This window comes from Cibotium barometz, chromosome 5 (genome assembly GCF_041138505.1).
Source record: "Cibotium barometz isolate CiBa-2024 chromosome 5, ASM4113850v1, whole genome shotgun sequence".
Lineage (NCBI taxonomy): Eukaryota > Viridiplantae > Streptophyta > Polypodiopsida > Cyatheales > Cibotiaceae > Cibotium > Cibotium barometz.
The window spans coordinates 42,125,583-42,147,086 of record NC_141050.1 but is presented as its reverse complement, the minus strand read 5'-3'; the positions used below and the strand labels follow the sequence as shown (position 1 = coordinate 42,147,086).

Here is a 21,504-nt window from a genome sequence, read left to right as displayed (position 1 = left end):
GCATTCTAGGGTGGGTAGTACTACCATTGAATATAGCATGTGAAGGTCAGCGGTCCCAAAATTGAAACTTGAGGACCAAGCTGCCCAGGGCTTTACGGTTGGGTGCCTCCAGATAGCTTGCCCTAGCTTCAAAGAGTTCTAGGGGTACATATGGCTCTAGTGGGGGCCCTCGCCAACTTTTAGTCCTTTCCCTTTATGGGGGTGCGTACTATCATTTTGTCCAAGTCTTTCAAGGCAAAAAGATGACTGCAATTCACCTAGCTCTACTGAGCTTTTATTGATAATTACTTGGGGAATGCATAAACAATAAGCGAGGGCATGCCTTGTAGTAAAAAGGGGTCACAAATTATGGATGCCCATCACTTGCACTTGAGTTGTCTCAGTGCTAGCATTCACTGGCATGCATTAACTTACTAGCTTTTGCTGTTTATGCATTCCCCAAGTAGTTGTCTCAGTGCTAGCATTCAATGGCTTACTGTCTATGCATTCCCCAAGAAGCTATCTTAGTGCTAGCATTCACTGGCACGCATTCCCGAAGAAGCTATCTTAGTATGCATCAACTTACTGGCATCAATTGATCTATTATGTAATTTAGTCCTTTGTCTACATTTTTTAGGCATCCATTTTTGATGTTCCTCTGTTTACCAAGCAAGCATCCATGCATCCATTCTTCTTGTGCAAGTACAATTTACAAAAATATGGCAAAACCCTACTCAATCAATGTTCTATTTTTTAAGGATCATGGGTGACTATGACTCTAGGATCGTTTCAATCCGAGTTGACTGAGTGCTCCCACTATCTGTGCCGATTCAAGTTTCAGACCAATCCCACTCACTGAGTGATCCCACTTACTATACCGATCCCCCACAACCCGCTCGCCCAGCTATCCTACTGTGCTAACGATCCCAAAAAGAGTGATCCTTACTGCTCTGCTCTGGCCCTGAGATGATCAAGAAGTTTTATCCTTTCCCCCAAGTACCTCTCACCTCGAGTAGAGGGCTCCAAATCCTCTCTTTGCACACACCATGCTCTCTATCCCCAAATAAAACTTGGTGTCTTTTGATCGAAAAGAAGAGCCAACTAGACACTTACCTCTGTGCACGGGTTGAAATGATGGCCAGGTGGATGGAGTTAGAGAGCTCTCTGCATCGGGTGTTTGCTAGGAGGGTTGGATTGACATAATTTTTCCTTGTATACTCACTTGATGATGTGGCAAGTCATGGATTGGTGATCCCAATGCTAGTCGGGTTGTATCAGTGATCCAAGAAGTGAGCAATTCCAACTCCAAGCAATCTTAGAATTCAACGATCCTAGAAGTCAGATCGCGGGCGATTTGAGGGGTAGGATCGTCGATCTGTGATCAAGACAATCCATGATAACATTTCTAGATGGACGATCCGAGACCTTTAATCATTTTGCGAGTTAAAACATTTCGATCCAAGAATTTTTGTTTGGAATTTTTATGTGCTGGTGCCTTGGTCTCAATAACTTTTTGTGCCTAATGCCAAACCATGTAATGTCAGTGCCCTATTTATGCTTAATGCAAGTTTCTCATACGTCAATGTCAAGGTTTCTAGCCTAAGTTAGTGAATGAGCAACGTGACATTCTAAAAGTGCTCTAGAGGTCAAAAGATAGAAGAGTGCCTTACGATTGTGTTCGTCAAGTGTGACACCTAAATTCTTTGAAAAGAATGTTTTGAACAAGTATGTAGCATAAGCAAAATTACGAGCAGAGGGTCTTAGGCTTCTGATGGCAAGGTTCACTAAAAGTGATCCGATGGTGCCTCGTTTTTCTTTAAGGACTTAATTCCATCATGCCTCTTGACTCAGTTGGACTTGCCACTTACATCTAATGCATCCCGCATACGCGACACAACTGAACTCTTATGCTTGTCTTTCCACAAACGACTTGACTTGTGAAATATCAATTGTCTTCATGTGTATAAGTGATGTGAACCTTCTAAGAATTATGCTTAGGTGTGTTTTTGTAACCCAACTCTTGACTCTTATGCCTCAAGCTTGTTTTGGCCCTTGGAGACTTTACTTTTGAACTCTTATGCCATTGGTGCATTTTGAACTACAATAGTGACTTGAGTCAATGCCATGTGCATCTGAGGTTTGAGGGAAGCTAGGACTTCTTGTTGAGCTAAGAAAAAGAGTAGTTCTTGGATTTGCTTGAAGTTGCAACTTCTCTTTGCTCTATTTTAGCTTTTCCTTTGTCTTACATTTTGGACCTCCATACCTCTTTTGATGCGACTTGTTGATGCCAACTCCTTGAGCATGATTATGATTTTGTTTCGTGCTCAAGGATAGTTGCATCTTTGTATAGACTCCACCTTTGTTGGTACACCCAAATTTGACTTCTCCCTCGGTAGTATCCTCAAGCGACTTATGACCTTTTCGTGTGATCACCCATCCTTGTGTGGCTGGATCATTGTATGGCTTTGTGTTTCTTCTTGGCTTGGGAATCCATCTAGCTTATCTTCAGCTTTGATTTGCATCTCAAGGATACTCTCTTCTGGGATTGACACTTGTTACATCACTACTCTCTACAAATAACATCCTACGTGTGAGCTCACACGTGGGGTGTGTGTGTGTGTGTGTCAGAGAGAGAGAGAGAGAGAGAGAGAGAGAGAGAGAGGGATTACCCAAAAAGCCTAATATTAAAATATTGATCACAATGCCTTTCTAATATTTTCAAAGTGCTAGGTCAAAAGTTGGAATAGCTTTTTAGTATCACCCACATGCGATTGACTTGTTTGTGTCTTGCCTAACAAAAGTAGATATTATTACCTTATATTCATTATGTAATCTCAAAATAGAGCACAACTTAAAAGACCATCATCCCATTCACTGCTGGTTAATGATCTTTTAACTCACCTTCCAAGTCAACACGTAACTTTACTAGTTTTAAATTTTACTGAAAGGGTAAGGATGTCAAACTCACGTATATATTTCTTCAACCAATGCAGGCCAAGATGGAGTATCGAGAATTTGAGCCCTTTTAGTATGTTCAAAGATTCTAGATAATAAATTGTGCACACAAAAAACTATTGGGTTGAGTGCTGTCTAGTAAAAACCAGAATTTCACATAATTCATAGTTAATCAAAGAATCGTTCAACTGAGACTCTCCTAAGAAATGGGTTGTGATGCATAAGTTTACGTAGGGTCAGAAGGGCAAGTGCTTGTAGGTGATATGTGTGGGCATTAGGCAAAAGGTGGACCCATGTAGTGAAAATCATTTTGCATTTTGCTTTCTTTGACATTTTGCATTTTGCTTTCTTTGCCTCTCTTCTCTTCCATACTACTTACCAACAAAGCAACTATTATGAATCATGGACATATAAAGACTAGTCATTACCCAAAATAAAAACCTTGTTATGTGGCCTATCAATAAAACTCACTTTCATTGATGGCTCTACTTTACTACCTATAATAATGATACTTGTGTGTATGGCCTCATCACCTTTCAATAAAGTTGCTTCTGCCTCTGGTGAAGCCACATCAATAGACCTGCCCTTCTATGTTGCACAACTGGGGAAGAATTTATGCAGTTCTAGCATAGTCTCTCTTTAAACTGGTTGATATAGATTGGCACCTTGAGTTTGAGAATTAGTCCTAATGACAATAAAGTTTGAAATTTCATCATCATGCCAGCAAGGGTGATCTTTTTTACCTTGTTTGGACTACATCCCCTATATTGGAGTCTGCTTGCAAGCACCATAGGAAGTGTAAGATCACCCGCCTTGAGATCCTTTAGATGAAGACATCTATCAAATTGCCCTGCTTCACCTTCGCCAACATTATGACATGTATATAGTTCACCAAACCTTCAAAAAAAAAAAAGAGAGCATGCAAGCTCACATGCAGACTCTTAAAAACGAACAGTTCTTTCAAAAAAGTTGACTACAAATGAGAAACTCATCAACTCGAATATGAAGATTAAAGACAGCACCAAACAAAACCAAGATTTCTCTAATGCAAAGAGGATGAACAAATTAGAATTACGGTTACAAACCTTGACACTCTGTCGACCACAAAGTAGTTTGTATTAATGTATTAAGATGCATCACCCCATCTTTTGTGGTGGGTACAGAATGCTCTACAATCAACATCAAGCTTTGGACTATAATTGCTGTCCTTCAAAATTCGACTTCAAAGGTTGAAATTGCACTTCTTTCGAAATCAACCCATGAAGGTGGTAGTTTTGAATGAGAACATATACACACTAGTTTTGAATGAGACTGTTTACCATCCTGACTAGAGACAGCAACAACCATCCAAGCTTCACAACACATACTAGTGGAACAATATTGAAATGTACTCTTTCACTACAAGCCACCAGTCCATACATAAATAAATTCCTGCTTGTGAGAGGGAAGATCTCAACCCCCCATCCCTCACAGGGATGAATGACATTGTTGGGATAAAGGGAGGGAGGGGGGTCTCCGTCGTTTGCTGATCAAGTCTTGCCTGCTTTAACAAACAGACAAAAAATGAGCACTATACGGCGCGCGCCTTTCATACATCTTGATCTAAGTAAATGTAAACATCCTCATACCCCACTACTAAGTTGAGCTCTATGTATGCACATATAGAAAACATCTGACCAGTGACAAATGAACTTAAAAATAACTATAAATGAAGTGTGGAAACTTGCACTCTGGTAACACTTTTCTATGGACTTCAGGCCTTGTTTTTGGCTAGGGTTTAATCAAAAGGATAACCAATGAAAAAAATTGCACAATTAGTTGAGGTCAAGGAAAGGGCTCGCAGCTAATGCACATCAATAAAATACGGCAGTGCTAAGTTCAAGATGCAGAAAGTAGTACAGACTGACAAGTTGTACTTGAAATGACCACAGTGTCAGAGGTTAGATACTCAACCACCAGCTGCTGAATGCTGCAACGGCACCCCCAAAGAAGTAATTCAACTCAAGGTAGAATATTTGGTACTCCAGCTGCATTGATTGCTCCATTGTAACTTCACATGTCAAAAGTAATTTTACCCACTGTCCTGCCACCAAGCACTACCACCCATTTTTGTAAAAGGGACTCCAGGGCCCACAGCCATAAAAAACATCAAAACGGTAATAGAGTATAGAAACTGCTAGCACTATGCAAATAACCATACAAATAGCGAACGCACTGCTTATGCAAACAACCATGTCAAAAACCTTTCAGGTAATGACTGCATTGCAAAAGCTGCTGAATAAGTACTCAATAAATCCTGGACGACTCCTCACTTCACCAGTACCAGCATCATAAAACTGCTCCTTGAAGCCAAATTTGTCTTCACTAGCTAGTTTCAAAAATCATGTCAATCACACCCCACTGTGAGCTGCCCTGCTTGCTGCTATTATTCCCAACCACAAACAAAACTTCCTTACATGACAGCATGCCTACATCGTTGCAGACACCCATACAAGGGTGGAATTAGGCAGTGAGTGTAATTTGCATACAAATATTTGGACCAAAAAACCCGCCAGTCCAATAGCATACCTGCAATGCAACCGCTACATCAAATAACATCAAGCATGAGGATGTAGAATCTGAACACTCCTTCAGTTTGAAAGTAATCTGCTTACTCATTTCAAAAAAAACTCAAGAGTGCGCTAAGTTCAAAATAGATTAATCGGTGCTGATGATGAAAAAATATCGAGCATGAGGATGTAGAATCTGAACACTCCTACAGTTTGAAAGTAATCTGCTTATTCATTTCAAAAAAACTTAAGAGTGCACTAAGTTCAAAATAGATTAATCGGTAACGATGATGAAAAAAATATAGGACTCTGAAACAGTTGCTCTCTCAAGAACCTCCCCTTTTCCATACTTCGAAAGTGCGTAATGTGTACTTCTTTACGGGGTTTACATGTCGGGAAGTAACATCTCAGCGCCTCACAGTTGGATGGATGCGGAAAGTGTTCAGAACACATTTCTGAATTAGTTAATGTTTCACTCTGTCTAATATAGTGAAAGGAACACCAACTTCTAAAAATTGAAAAAGATATTATTTCCTGAAATTGTAATTCAGTTTCCTTTTGAACAATAGTATTCCACATAACTGTATGATGAAAGCTGTAAATGCATAGACTATGTAATAGAAAACTGTTAAGCCTACTTCTAGACAGATAGACCAAGTATAGAATGGTGTTATGACTGCTCTCATACATCTAGCACTAGAACACCTTTATTGAACCTAACACCTGTATAAAGGTACCCTCCTCACACGAAAAAAGATTATGCTACATGCAAGTCTAGCAGTTTTTCTTCATCCGCATGTAAACAAAGGGAGGTTTCAGAACACAGCAGCGTGTAAAGGCCCTCCAAACAATCCAGAACCCTTCAAAGCCGCCCTCTCCCTGAAGGGCCCTTCCCTGAGATCTGTTAGCAGCTTTTATGGGAAGAGGAGGCAGCAGGCGCACTGCTTGAATCCACGATGATTCATCACAGTATCCAAGAATCCTTACCACATTCCCGTTGAAAAGAAACTTATAAATCTTTTTGCAAAGCAGTCGCTAAAACTGGTCCCTCTTCGAATACCAGATGAAGCAATGTGGCCCTTGATGGATAGTAAAAACGTTACGCAGGTCGCAAACATTGTTTAACATATAGTTGTCCTTGGAATGACATGTCCTCACTCCACAATTTCAATCTGAAAGAGAAATAATGAGCTCCTTACGAAATCATGGGTCATGAGAGCCTTCCTGCAAAAGTGGAGCAAGCCCTCCCTGAAGGACTCGAGAATAATCATTGAGTTTAGCCACCACTATGAACCTTCACAAAAATCACACCTGAACCAGCATTCACCTACACACATAGAACACTCAAAGGAGGGGGTAGAGCCCCCCTCCAGCAACAAAAAATCCATCTTTATTGCATGTGGATCCACCCCGTAAGCGCACCCATAGGGGAAGGATCATCTCTGACAGAAATTACTCTGAACATCAAGAGAGGTCGTGGGGGACTTAAGTCGATTTTAGCGTGTTCATTCAATCCCTTGAATAATAGGATATTATGCAGTGAGGTATTTGAGTACACCATGTTGCACAAGAAATGGCCAATATTGCTGCAGGGAGGCAACTGTTCACTCTGTATCACAAAGAAGACACTGATTAGTTTAACCAACAAAAAGTTTCTAATTATCACGCTTGATAAGGATATGTGCATATAAATTACACCTCTTTGAGTGTATGTAGATGCAACACAGCCACATACAGATATACATTTGAAGACATTGCTCCTTCCTGGACAATACATCCCTCCTCATACATGTATCTATAAGTGGATGTAGATCCACATATTTAAAAAAAGCCCAACTTAGAATTCGTGTGTTCATAAAAAAGCCGCCGCCATTGCCATCCCCATCCCCATCCCCGCTGCCCTGAAGCTAAGGAATTTGCCCTAAAAAGTGGAGGCTTATGAAGAAAATATCTGTTCAAAACTTCAAACCATGCACCTTACAGTTCAAATCTCATACATCTGTAGATCCATCTTGGTTATATGCGCACACTAGAAAGATGCACCTTCGAGCCATATTCTATCACCTTGCCGAGATTTTCAAGGGGAAAACAAGGGAAACTCCACAAAATCACATGTAGAACACACAAGAAATCGAATATTACGGATACTCCACAATTTGGCGTGACATGTCCCCAAAAGCCCCTACAGATACACCACAATTTGAATCTGAGAACGATATACGCAGCTTCTTACAAAATCGTGCATCATAAGGGCCTTCCTGCAAAGGTTATATGGTTATATGTGCACACAGTTCTACTTGAAAGACTCAGTTATAATAATCCATCAGTGCAGCCATCACTAAGAACCTTCACAAATAATAAAAACAAACAGACACAAACAAGCATGCACTCACACAAAGAAAACAAGCCAAGGAGGGGGTAGAGCCCCCCTCCTGCAACAAAAAGTTCAGCTTTATTGCATGTGGATCCACCCCGTAAGCGCACCCATAGGGGAAGGATCATCTCCAAGAGAAATTACTGAGAAAATCAAGGCCAATTAAAGAGGTCGCGGAAGACTGAAGTCGATTTGAACATGTTCATCCAATCCGTCGAGTAATAGGGTACTATGCAGTAGGGTGAGGTATTAAAGGGAACCATGTTGGACAAAAGCCATGGTCAATATTGCTGCAGGGAGGCAACTGTTCATCCTGTATGAAAAAGAAAACACTGATTAGTTGCACATTTTAAAACCATTGTCAAAATTGACAAGAGTGTGTGCATGTAGATTACATCAATTTAAGGGTTATCACCATCCAAGTGTAGATCCAACACACTTCACATACAGATATACATGTGAAGGCATTAATCTATACATACCTTAGCATACATATATCTATATATGGATGTAGATCCACATATTTTTGGAAAAAAAAATACCCAACCTAAAATTCATTAAAAGCCAAACTGAAAATGTTCATAGTAGTCACCACCGCGCCACCGCCACTGCTGCTGCCACTGTCGTCGTGAGGCTACATAAATACCTAGAAAGTGAAGCCTTATGAAGAAAATACTGTGTTCAAAACTACATAAATAAACCATGCTCTCTGTAGATCCACCTTACTGTTCAAGTGTCATAGTTCTGCAGATCCATAAAGCCCTTCAATTGTGAGCAAGATTTGTTCACCTTACCAAGATTTCTAATGGAAAAAACAAGGGCAAGTCCAAGAAAAACAGCATGCAGGAAACACACGAAACCAACAGATGAGAGAAGTAGGAGCCTTACTTGCTCACATCGGTGCGATGTTGTGGTTCAGAATCAGGCAGGAGAGGCCATAACCGAGCATGTGATATACCATAGCCAGAAAGATTGTTTCTTAACCGCTTATCTAAACGGCTGTGTTCAGACCAGCCGGCCGCCCAACTGGCCAGTGGGCTGAAAAGACGCACATCATCCACAAAAAGTCAACACTATATATCACATCAAGACTTTTACATCATTTTAAAATTTAGAGCATGTTACATGCTCTAAGGAGTTTCTTACGAATCAATTTCTAAGGGCAAGCTAAGATATCCTGTAGGATATTCTACCTTGTAGGATATTCTACCTGAGACATGTCCAACACAGATTATCAATACAAAAATTTTCAAAGCTCTATTATTATCCATATGAAACAGGAAAACCAAATTCTAAGACAATACACAATGCATTCAACCTAGTAGCCATTGATCTAAAGTCCATTGAGTTTTGCTGAGCTTGTACAACCCAAAGGCTTTGCAGACCACCCTGTCATTTATCTCCTTGCAGAATTTAGCAATCCTAGGGCAGTAGTGCTTGGTGTGTTCTTGCTTGAATCTACATCTAAGACAAAGACCATTTGTCATGTGCCTATCACTGAGCCTGTGACCAAGAGGAAGAGATCCAGTAGTCATCCTCCACATGAAAACCTTATGCTTCAAGCATATAGGTGCATACCGCAAATTCTGAAAAGTCTTCTTCCACCAAGTTCGAGGTTTTTGCAGCCCCCAGACAATGTTACAATGACTATATATATCCTCATCATTGTGCATAATAAAATAGAAAGCTTTGGTGGGAGCCCTCCACAAAGAGGTGATCATCCAATCCATGTACCTGTCCTAAACCTGTACATTCAATCATGTCTCCAAGTTATGAATGTAGCAGCAAAGTGTACGCCATGCTTTCCTGTAGTTGGGAGATAATGTGAAAAAGGGGAGGAAGTCTCCATTGATGTCCTCGGTATCCCGAATCCATCTCACCCCTTTCTTGAAAATGGTCTTGGCTCTCAATCTCGCATGCTTTACCTAGCCCTCCCTCCTATATCCTTACTCCTCTTCTGACTTCCTTCCCTCTCCTTCTCTCATATATAGACTCGTACTACTATCGCCCACACAAATCGCATAATAATACACACACACACAAAGCTACTAGATGTGGTTTTCCCCACATCTCATATGATGAACTTTGAATCTCCTTGCTATGACATTGCTCTAGTTAAAAGGAGAAGGAGACATGTAGATTACAAAGCGCAAGTGCATATTATAATATGGAGAAAATCATGCTTTTCTATTTCTTGCTTTAAATTTAAAACTACTACTTTAACATTTCAAAGGTTATACCTTACCAAAAGCAGGCTTTGAAAATATATCAAAATTTAACATTTTAAAAGGCTATACCTTACCAAAAGAAAGCTTTAAAATTTAAAACTACTAATTTAACATTTCAAAAAGGTTATACCTTACCAAAAGCAAGCTTTGAAATTTAGAACTACTAATTTAACATTTCAAAAGGTTATACCTTACCAAAAGAAAGCTTTGAAATTTAAAAATACTAATTTAACATTTCAAAAAGGTTATACCAAAATCAAGCTTTGAAGTTTAAAACTACTAATTTAACATTTCAAAAAGATTATGCCAAAAGTTATACCTTGCTTTTGGTAAGGTTATACCTTACCAAAGGAAAGCTTTGAAAATATATCAAAATTTTCAAAGGCCCACATCAATTATTCAATGCTCCAAGAAAAAAAATAGTTTGTAGAAAATAAAAAATCAATTAATAAAAAAGACAAAGACTTTTTCCTTTGTCTTTTGTAAACCTTAAAAGACCTTGTAGATGTTTAAAATAAATAAATAAAACTATCCACATATAAATCTCTCTCTCTCTCTCTCTCTCTCACACACACACACACACATTGAAAAAAGCATGTAAATAAAAGTTTAGCTCTATCATTGCCCAATTTTATGTAGAAAGAATATGCTTTAAGTAAACCTTCTTCCATGGAATCTTTTAAATAGTTTCTAAAATCATGCATGGAGTTAGTTTTATCTTTGCTAGAATTGGTTGGGACATATGGATTTTTAAAGCCATTAGAGTCTTGTACGTGTCGGTGTACGTGTCGGCTATATGAATAATATCTAATTGCCAACATGGTTGAAGTACCACAAGATCGAAGACCCAGAGTGAGTTGACATAGGTTTGAATCCTGCTCGCTATAGTGTTATGCACCCATGTAATCGGAGTAGGATGTGTAAGTTATGTATATATAAATAGGTGATTTTCATCAAACTTAATAATAATAATAATAATAATAAATCTAATTAATACGTAAAAATAATCTATTTTTAAATACATATATTAATAATAATTAACATAGGTGGTGTTTATTGAGCCATAATATATACTTTTAAAGTGTTGGGCTCATTAAGCTCTAGTGTGGCGGTCATTCCAATGACGCAAGTAACAAATCATATATTCATAAGACTAAAACATAGCACTTTAACACCCACCAACAATGAGTGTTCAAACATAGCACTTTAACACCCGTGGCATGGCTTAACACACCTACTTGTTGGTAATATTGTTTCAAGAGTCTAATTAATCTAAGTATGCCTTTTAGATTAACCAATGCGCTAACCACTTTTATGGCACTTATGAATAGTATCTTTAGAGCATTTTTAAGGGAAGTTTCTAGTAGTATTTCTTGATGATATTCTAATTATGCTTAAGGAGCTTAGTTCTTAATAATTCTTATGAAAGAGGATTTGTGATAAAATAGGTAAATTCATTGGAATTTACATAAATTTGGTAAATTAAGTGGAATTTACATAAAGTGATCATATAGACCCAAGCTTAGAGGTTAGGAGAACTTAGAAATTTGGTCAAATTAGCTAAGAAGTCCTTAACCTTGGATTACATCCAAAAAGTTTGATCAAGTATACAATTACAAAGACTAGCTCGAATTAGTGATAATTAAGGGTTCTTGGCCTTTCTTAAGGGGCGAGGCACCCTTAGGAATTAGAAGAAAGTGAAGATAATCCTCCAAAAAGGCTTTAAAACTCAAAAAATAACAAATTATCACTATATAAATATTAAGCTAAGGTTTTGACCTTAGGTTAAGTTTTAATACAATGTTTTAGATAGTTTGGCTCCAAATGTTACATAATGTCCACCTTTTGGCTAAATGGGGATGCCTGTGATGCTAGTGTGCCATGCTAGTAAGTTGGTATCATGGGTGATTACCTAGTGTTATTGGTATAGTTTGAGACCATGCTAGATGGGTATATATTATCAAAGTGTAATAAGTAGTGCATGCTTAAAGACTATGTGTTGTCAAAGTGTAATAAGTGGAAAATGCTAGGTAACTACACGATCTAAGTGTTACAATGGTTTGCAAAAGACATGCCATGCTAGATGATGTGTATAGTGGTACTGTCATCAAAGTGTAACAAGTGGTGAGTGTGTTGTGTTTGTGTTGATCAATGTTTCATATTGGGATTAATTGCTGTGATAGTAATTAATTGGAACAACTAATGTGTTTACGTTTATGAGATAGGTGATGAGCAGTGCGTGTGTCACACATGGAGGATCTTGTCTATATCATCTTGGATTATTATTTCATATGGGTTATTTTGTTAGCTATGTGTCGAATGATTGTATATATTATTTATGCACGTTCAATCGACAAAAAAAGGCTAAAAAAGAGTTGCGTAGGTGACTTTTTTTCAAGGGAGCTTAAATTTTCTACGTCTTACACAAGCCGCCTGGCTCTGAGATTAAAGATCATGGATGAAATTCTCATGCCCAAGAATCCTTAATCCACCCTTCACATGTAGAAAAGCTTGAAGATCCATGATTCCTACAAAATTGACGGGGTCGGCAACCATTCATGAAGAAGAGGACGTTTTCTTTTTCTTTTCAAAGTGAGGATTATTCATAAGCTTGGTTAAGGTTCATAAAGGCTTAAAAGTTGGGATTAAGGCTTTATTAGACTTGCAAAAGCTTTCCAATAAAGCTTTTATTCATCTTCAAAAGAAGAGTTTCAAGATGCAAAATTGGGAGCATTAACTAATTCCAAGGAGATTTTAGATTTTGGGGACTCATAGCATAATTTCAAGGAGATTTTAGAATTTGGGGACTCATAGCATAATTTCAAAAATTATTTTTAATGAGCAAAAAATGAAGCAAAGGTTTGCATATTATAACAAAAGGAAGGTTTCACAATAGCAATTTATAACATTGCTCACCGATGTCTAACTTTTGACGTCGAATTACAACTAGATAACTCCAGTTGAATTCAAAGGTAAAGTCTCTTGAGTTTTCTACGGTGAGTACATGTCCACTTTGATACTACTCGCGATGGTCTCTTGGCACTTGTGGATTTTTTCTTCTCACAGCATGAGTTGAACAAGCTTCTAACTTCTTATAAATTGAGGGTGAAAGTTATAAGTATGATCATTATTTTAGCAATTTTTATTTTCGTATATTTCTACATTTAAAATTTGCACCTTTTATCTATCTACATCTCTCTTTTCATCACGAATCCTCTACCCCCAACCATTCAAGAGCAACATGCACTCCAAAACCAGATTTTAGTTGAGAAGGAGTTGAGAAGGGATATAGAGGATAGGTTATCCCGTGAAGAGACATAGAGGTGCTAGTCATAGTGAATCTTCAAACTCTGAATGGCGACCAAATTTAGAGAACCATGCAAGTTTCTCTTAGAGCTCAGGAGTCTAGGAAGGAGAAGAAAATTAGCCGCAAAGCTTTTACTTTTCAAAATTTTGATGGCAAGAAAGATGCTCGCACAATACTTGCATGGCTTAGTCAACTTGATGATTACTTTTCTGGGGATAAATTATCTGAGAAGGATAAAATCAAGTGTGCTAGTAATCATTTAGTAGTAAGTGCAAGACTATGGTGAAACGTGACTAGAACCAGCAAGCACAAACCTAAATCTTGACTTAAGTGTAACAAGTGGTGAGTGTGTTGTATTTGTGCTTATTAATGTTTCGTATTGGGATTAATTGTTATGATAGCAATTAATTGAAACAACTAATGTGTTTATGTTTATGAGATAGGTGATAAGTAGTGTGTGTGTGTGTGTGTGTGTCACACATTGAGTATCTTGTCTATATCATCTCGGATTATTATTTCATATGGTTATTTTGTTGGCCATGCACCAAATGATTGTACATATTATTTTTATATGCATTGGTGCGTGTCATTGCTATTTTACTAGCACATGTGTTGAAAGAATTTTGGTTATTTTCCACTAAGTGTGTGAACAAGCTTTAGTGCTTGAGTTATTTTTGTAAAAGTGAAAAAGCAAAGCCCTATTTTGTATCCATAACTATAATTAGCTCCTTGGGATATATTTTGAATACAATTTTCAAAATACTCATGTCGTGAAAATGGAAGTTGCATGCATGAGGAGAGAGATTGCACCCAATCTTGTGTCGATGGTGATGTTTACTCTATTTCATGCTTTTATATTATGATTTAATCGTGTCAATTTGATTTAAGTCTATGCTTTGTTCTTATAATGTATATGTGAGCTTGATTAATTCTTCAAGGGGTACTAGAGATCCTGATACCAAAGAATTGAAACATAAGCCTATGAAATAGGAGGATTATGAGCATTACCTTCTTATTATTACAGGATCTTTTCTCCAAGTACAAGATTTCAACAAATTTTATAAATTACTTTAAATAAGTTAACTATAAGTTAATACATCAATCTTAGAAGAAGAATTAAATGAAAAACTTAAACGAAAAAATATTTATGAACACAAGACAAAAGCATTGGGTCCAATTTGCCCCCCCATATGTAAGACCCACGGTCTCACATATGAGTATTTCAATGATTTATTAAGGTATGAAATAATTTGATACAATCATACATCTTCTCATCAGAGAAGATAGAAAGAAAAGAGAGCTTTATCCAAGGAACCTACAATTCTTATAAACCATGTTTAATTTCTCTCTCTCTCTCTCTCTCTCACTCACTCATGAAATAATTAAACCATATAAGGAACCTACAATTCTTACAATTCTTACAAACCATGTTTAATTTCTCTCTCTCTCTCTCTCTCTCTCTCTCTCACTCACTCATGAAATAATTAAACCATATAAGGAAAACAATAAGAGAACTAATACTCCCTGTAGACGTTTGCCTATCTCAGCCTGTCTTGGCTCCCTGTATACAAGTATAGGCCTGCAACTTGCAGCCACTGTATCTCTCTGGTTTTTTGTCAGAATATAGTCGAGTTGGTACTTAAAATTACGGGAATAGGCCTTTGCAGCCACTGTATCTCTTTGATTTTTTGTCAGAATATAGTTGAGTTGGTACTTAAAATTACGAAAATAGGCCTGGTCTACCACTTAGGCACATGCCGTTTCGCTAAATTCAACTGTATGCGAAAAACAACCTACTTTTTGAAATCTCTATCATAAAGATGCTATTTTTATCACAAATTTATTTTCTTTATATTTTTCTAATTGTTTAGAGATATTCATATGCTCTCATCTCTAATTATAAATTTTATTTAATAAATATAATTAAATTCTCAAGAAAGTTCACTCACATAACAGTCCTCCAGGTTAAGAAAGCAACTGTCCTCAGTTGCGTAGCTTGCAAAACCTGGCCTAGAAATTTGACAAAAGAAAAGTCCAACAAATCAGCAGGGTTGTACACATGGTACATTAGATCATACATTACCAATAAAATATGTTTAACAAGTCTTACCAAAACCATCAACAACAAAGTATGCATGTTAAATATATTTCTTTTTTTTCAAAAAATAATAACAGTTGATAAGAAACATACCCGTCATACCAAAAGCCCGATATTGTTGTTAAGATATCAACCATCTCGATCCATTGTCTTATATTCATGCTATATTCACCCTGGCTAATGAGTAACACATGTTCACACTCTCTCCAACTATACTAGTAATTCACCATCACACAATGTCAGCAGCTCTCACAACTACTAACACCAACAACAATCATGAGTATTAACCCGTACTCAAGTTCAGTTTTCTCTAAGCTATGGGCATCCCCAACGACCCCAGAGGGTGATCAAACACACTAGATCAGTGCCTCTTTCCCGAGAAAACAACTGTTATCCAGTGTGTGGCTGAGAAAACCCTTCTCGGGTAATTACTCACACCATATCACCACCATCATGTCCCAGCCATTCCAGCTTACGAGCACAAAGCCCGTCAATCTCACGAACCTACACAAGGTTGTTCATTCAAACACATTTACATTAGCAACACATGTTAAGGTTACACGACTGCACATAAGCATTAAATCTAACACTTAGTTCCAGCCATCCCTAATTTCATGTCTTACACATGGAATATTCGAAATCACCCAAGTGCCATGCTTCTAACATAGTGGTAATTAGGTATCCTCGATTAACCACAGAAGGATGGATGGACAAACCGTGACATCCCTCCTACCCGGGATAGCAACTGTACTCAATTGCATCATATTAACTGGCCCGTGTTTGAAAGTAAGATTGGGTGAGATTGGGATAGGTGGGACAAAACCATTCAGGTATCCATTTAAGAATTGAAAAATAGAGTATAACTGTTCTCCATTATTGTGATGTGATTGAAATTATCTGTCAAAATAATTTAACACTCCAAGAGATATGAATCGTTATGGTTTCTATGAATAAGCAATATAAAATTCTTGAACATAATTCATGAGAAACTTAACATCATAACAATGAAAGATAAATTGATTATGGATATAAGATAATAGATACTAACCTTGAGTGTTGATGAAAAGTTATCTTATATAGATTCGATTGCAATGATGTTCTGCAAAATAGCAAAAGCACTATAGTCCAATTATTAATAGGTTAGTCCATAACCCGCATCTTTGATTTTCTTTCCCTAAGCATGTGAAAAGATCTTGTACTTGGCCTGTAGCTCTGATACTACTATTACAGGACCTTTTCTCCAAGTACAAGATTTCAACAAATTTTACAAATTACTTTAAATAAGTTAACTACAAGTTTAATACATCAACCTTAGAAGAAGAATTAAACGAAAAAATATTTATGAACACAAGACAAAAGCATTAGGTCCAGTCTTCTCCCCCATATGTAAGACCCGCGGTCTCACATATGAGTATTTTAATGATTTATTAAGGTATGAAGTAATTTGATACAATCATACATCTTCTCATCATAGGTGAAAAGAGAAGATAGAAAGAAAAGAGAGCTTCATCCAAGGAACCTGTAATTCTTACAAACCATGTTTAATCTCTCTCTCTCTCTCTCTCTCTCTCTCATGAAATAATTAAACCATATAAGGAAAACAATAAGAGAACTAATACTCCCTGTAGACGTTTGCCTATCTCAACCTGTCTTGGCTCCTTGTATACAAGTACAGGCCTGCAACTTGCAGCCACTGTATCTCTCTGCCTTTTTGTCAAAATATAGTCAAGTTGGTACTCAAAATTACGAAAATAGGCCTGGTCTACACGGGCCGTTTTGCTAAATTCAACCGTATGCAAAAATCGACCTACTTTTTGGGATCTCTATCATAAAGATGCTATTTTTATCACAATTTTATTTTCTTTATATTTTTCTAATTGTTTAGAGATATTCATATACTCTCATCTCTAACTATAATTTTTATTGAATAAATATAATTAAATTCTCAAGAAAGTTCACTCACATGACATGCTTAGGTAACCGTTCCACATTTACACCATTGGCATGTTTGGTAGCTCACACCACGGTGGATCTTTGCTAGTGATCTACATGTGGACTACACCTACCTAGTTCAACCAAGAAACGACATACTTATCTTGCCAGCTTACCTGCTTAGCGTGCTCATATTATGGACTGCTTGTATATAGTACCCTAGTACTTATGCTGGTTTTTACTTATCTTTTATAGAAGATCTCTTTTGAGAGCAACAAGGAGAAGAAGAGTTTAGCCTTCCATCTGTGTTTGTGTTATCCATTGTTGTGTGAGTGTGTGTTTGCTTGCAAGAGCTCGAGCTCTCTCTTCTCTCCCAATCTTTTCATGTTATCAGAACCTAGTTCAGGCTAAGGAGCTGAGTGGCAAGCAAAGGAAGCTACGAAGGCAAAGGAAGCAGTACACGAGTAAGAGCATCATCATCTCTTTCCCTGCTTGTTTGGTATGACACCCCTTGGGTAGCTCTGGGAGCTATACATCTCCGATTAAGGAGCTATCTTCGTAGGCATGGGGGTCTCTATATAGTGCACAGTACCTCGTACTACAATTTTGTGTGACTAGATTTACATTTTGAGAACGTAAATTTGACCTCCATTTGGTCACTATAATGTGTTTTCGGACACTTCTAGGAAGTTCCGATTAGGAGAACTATTTCTATTCAAACACTGGTTATTACAGTGTATAAATGCTTTTTGGGTGTTCAAATAGTGATTGCACACGTATTTCTGATTGTGGGTGTATGTACATGTACTCTAGTCATGTGCTCTGACATACAAATTGTGCATAAGTATCGCTAACGGAGTTATATAGCAAATATTGTTATAACTTCACTAATGCAGTTACATCAAATATTGTTGTGTTACATGTTGCATATAGATTATACATAAGTATCGCTAACAAAGTTATAGTAGATACTATTGTAACTTTGCTAATGCAGTCAACAGATATTAATGTAACTTCACTCATGCAGCTACAATAAATACTACTATAGGTTACATACAGAAATTGTTTGTTTACAGATTTCTAGTTGTTGCAAGCAAAGATCTCTGACAACATTAACAAGAACAACTTTCATACGTGGAAGTTTAGGATGACCAATTTCCTAATCGATAAAGGATTTTGGGACTATGTTGAAAGAGACAATAAGGAGCCTTCGAAATTGCCTGAAGAGAACGTTACTCTAGTAGAGATAAAGGCTTTCAAAGACTAGAAAACCAAGGTGCAAGGAAAGTCATGTATTGGCTTTTAGTTAGTGTGACAGACATTATGATAGGGCATATACAAAATGCCAATACTCGAACAATTACATGGCAAAACCTGATGAAGATGTTCCAGATAAACACAAAGGCAAGGAAGCTGCAGCTAAAATAAGAGCTTCATATATAGTGAAGAAGAAGAATATATCCATCAATGAGTATGCGTTGAAGATATAGGGAATTATTGAATCCCTTGGATTTGTTAATGTCTTAGTGGAAGATGAGATGACTTGGTGAGCGTATGTTTGAATGGGCTTGGCAAAGAATATAAGCTTTTCAATACCTCTATTGCAAGAACACTTCAGAACAGATCTTCTACTCAAATTTAGGTAGAGATAGAGGTCCAAAACAACAAACACACACAGGTGGAAGAGGCTAGTCTCAAGCTAGGGGGAGGCAAAGAGGCCAAGGTAATTAGCAAAGACACCAATAATTGGAATCAAGTTTAAAGGATTTCTTTTATTATGCGAATTAGGTCACTTTGGAATAGAATGGCATAAGAAGTAGAGTGACATAAAAAGTGGCAAGTTGTAGCAAAACAATTATGCATCTTTAAGCAAGTAGGTTGAAGATAGATATAAATGGTTATTTGTTATGAAGCATATATTGAATTCAATGAGACAGATGTATCCACATACAATGATGATGTATAGTATACGGACTCAAGAGCCTCTAATCGCATGACCTATTATGTGACTTGAGTGGTTTAGAGATGTCAAAAATTTAAAAAAAACAAGTTATGTAGTAGGAATGGCGGATGACACGGATCATCCTACTGCTTATATTGAGAATGTGCCATTGGCTATGCAAGATGACGAGATGAGGTACTCGGCTGATATACTTCATGTATACAACATAACAAATAATTTGGTTTCTATTGGACAGATGGTTGAGCAAGGTTTGCATGTACGCTTTAATCCTGAGGGCTACTATGTTGGGGACTTTAACAGTTTGCTTACAAAGAAAAAAAGAGTGCCCATAATGTTTACTTTGGATGTAAGCATGCGTGAGGTGAAAGCTGCTATGTTTGTACAAGGTGCAAACCAATATAGATATCTAGCACAAACATATTAGTCATGTGAATGAGCAGCGATTAAAGTCTATGTAGAATTTAGAATTTGTTACAGGCTTGCTAAAGTTTAATATGGATGGAATATATGAAGTATGTGAAGCATGTCAGTTTGGAAAGAAAACAAAGAATATATTTTCGCATGACAAGAACGTAAGAAAGAGAGCACTTGATATGGTGTACTCACATGTATGGGAGCTGACAAAGGCGATATAAGTGGGAGGCTATCATTATTATGTATCTTTCATTAATGACCACACAAGGAAGATGTGGATCTATTTCATGAAAGAGAAAAGTGAAGTGTGTACTCATTTTTAAAATTTCAGAATGTTGACTAAAAGCAAACAAGTTTGTCGGTTAAGTGCCTAAGGAGAAGAGTACTACTCCAATGAGTTTAGTCGGTACTTGAAAAAGCATAAAATCCATGATAAAATATAGTGTCCATCATGTCATGTATAGGACATGTCTATGTGAGTAAAGTAGATAGAGCTTAGAAATTAGAATGGATGCAATCTAAGGTTATTAAGAGATGTGAATGGATGAATGTAAAAGGTAGTCAATGGTCAAAAAGTAAGCACATGGATGGCACAAGGATGCATATATTTTGCGGGATAGAGCTCCAGGAGAGCTATAAAAGGATTTACTTGGATTAACTCTAATGCTTTAATCTCCCATATCCTAGCCTAGATCCATGCTTTTCATCATGGTATCACAGCCATGGTGATGGCCAAGTTAAGATGAATATCATCTTAATTAAATGCTAAATTAGAGTAATTAGCTTAGTTCTTAGCGCTCTATCGTCTCTCCTGCACATTGTCTTTTTGCTTGCATAGGGGGAGGAAGAAAAGCATTGTGCAAGAAGGGAGGAAGGTGTCAATGCATCAAAAGAGCCATAGTAAGGGTTGGAGCTCTTATCAACATTAAGAGACACTAAACAAAGATCTTCAACTTCAAAACATTCACGGAGCAAGCAGAGCTTCAGTTACCTACTGATGACAGCATCAGTGGGCAGCAAAGCCATGTTGTAGAGTCCGAGGGCATGGCCACACAAAAGCTTTACGACGGCTATGAAATTCAGAGAAGAAAGCACCCTAGCACTGGCGGCGGCAAGAAGAGTCGCTCCGGCTAGAAGTGTATGCAAGCTGCATTGATCAACGTCGTCTGCAAAAGCGACATTGCAATGCTGACAGTGGTGAGTGGACAAACACGACCAGTACCATAGGCTAAGGCATATCCATCGACATTAAGCTTGAGAGGCAGAAAAAGACCTTCCACCGCCATCGCCATCGCCATCGCTGGTCCACTGTAGCATAGCAACCACGGCACCACACAAACCTAAAAGATAAGGCTTTAAAAATAACCCTACAAGGTTTGGGTAAGAGCTATGGTGTAAAAATGAATTTTCTAAGAGCTCTTCACAGTATGGAGAAATTTTCATGGACTCCAAGTTATCATGGGCTTCACTATGGATTCTCATCCACAAAAGTATTTAAAGCAACATTGGCAAAATGTCACAACCACATGAGTATGTGAGCGGAAAGCCATTGTTGTGTCTATGTTTTATGACCATGATGTATGATGATCAAAAGGACATCACTCCTAGATGTTATGATGATGTCTATGTCAACCTTGGGATTGGGCAACCCTTGGTCAAGATGTGCCCATATGTAAGTGGATGTGCTGCTATCTATGTTCATGTC

The 21,504-nt window shown here is 37.6% G+C and overlaps 2 long non-coding RNA genes across 20 annotated transcripts; both read right to left on the bottom strand.

The window, feature by feature from the left end:
- Positions 1–3,070: 3,070 nt before the first annotated feature.
- On the bottom strand, positions 3,071–9,926 carry LOC147638514 (uncharacterized). Of its 19 annotated transcripts, none has more exons than XR_015265906.1 (4): positions 8,746–8,903; positions 8,340–8,601; positions 7,182–8,170; positions 4,034–7,092 (listed from the first exon to the last, which is right to left on the bottom strand). It is a non-coding gene; the product is annotated as an uncharacterized LOC147638514 (long non-coding RNA). The 19 variants fall into 19 exon arrangements; XR_015265913.1 differs by having other exon boundaries at positions 7,460–8,170; XR_015265910.1 differs by having other exon boundaries at positions 4,034–7,665; positions 7,877–8,170; positions 8,405–8,601.
- Positions 9,927–20,111: 10,185 nt separating this feature from the next.
- On the bottom strand, positions 20,112–21,209 carry LOC147638513 (uncharacterized). The gene is made up of 2 exons (XR_015265506.1): positions 21,073–21,209; positions 20,112–20,965 (listed from the first exon to the last, which is right to left on the bottom strand). It is a non-coding gene; the product is annotated as an uncharacterized LOC147638513 (long non-coding RNA).
- Between the last annotated feature and the right edge of the window lie 295 nt (positions 21,210–21,504).